General features: G+C 44.3%; 1 non-coding gene across 1 annotated transcript; it reads left to right on the forward strand.

Moving 5' to 3' along the window:
• The first annotated feature begins 32 nt into the window (after positions 1-32).
• On the forward strand, positions 33-105 carry TRNAK-CUU (transfer RNA lysine (anticodon CUU)). Its single transcript has one exon. It is a non-coding gene; the product is annotated as a tRNA-Lys (tRNA).
• Positions 106-492: the final 387 nt, after the last annotated feature.

Below are 492 nucleotides of genomic sequence, written 5' to 3' on the forward strand. Positions count from 1 at the left end.
GGTGCAGTGCGGTGCGTGATTGTGTGTCTGCAGCCTGGCTAGCTCAGTCAGTAGAGCATGAGACTCTTAATCTCAGGGTTGTGGGTTCGAGCCCCACGTTGGGCGGTTGCTTATTGCTGCCTTTTACTACTTATGCTAACCACTGTCAACCCAGATAACCCCTTACGAACTGCTCCCTTCTGCTTGCTACAAAACATGACAAACAGCATAGCCCTGCAGGATAAAGGGCAGGGTAGGCCCAAAAGGATGGGAAGCGAAAGAAAAGCAGCAAGTGCCCAATGTTTTCGCAAGTGTCTGCAAAGTCAATGAGGGAAGAGATGCGCTGCAATGGTCAGCAAATGAGAAAAGGAGCTGTGCTGCATACATTACATTACATTAAAAGAACATAGTAACATAAAAAACGGAAAAAAACTGAATAAGGACAACAGCATAAACAAGCTTGTAGCCCATGACATATGAGTAAAGACATATGAATATGGAATAAAATAAAAT

The sequence above is a fragment of the Phyllobates terribilis genome, unplaced genomic scaffold, assembly GCF_046119375.1.
Source record: "Phyllobates terribilis strain yellow unplaced genomic scaffold, ASM4611937v1 Scaffold_5__5_contigs__length_657084704, whole genome shotgun sequence".
Taxonomy (NCBI): domain Eukaryota; kingdom Metazoa; phylum Chordata; class Amphibia; order Anura; family Dendrobatidae; genus Phyllobates; species Phyllobates terribilis.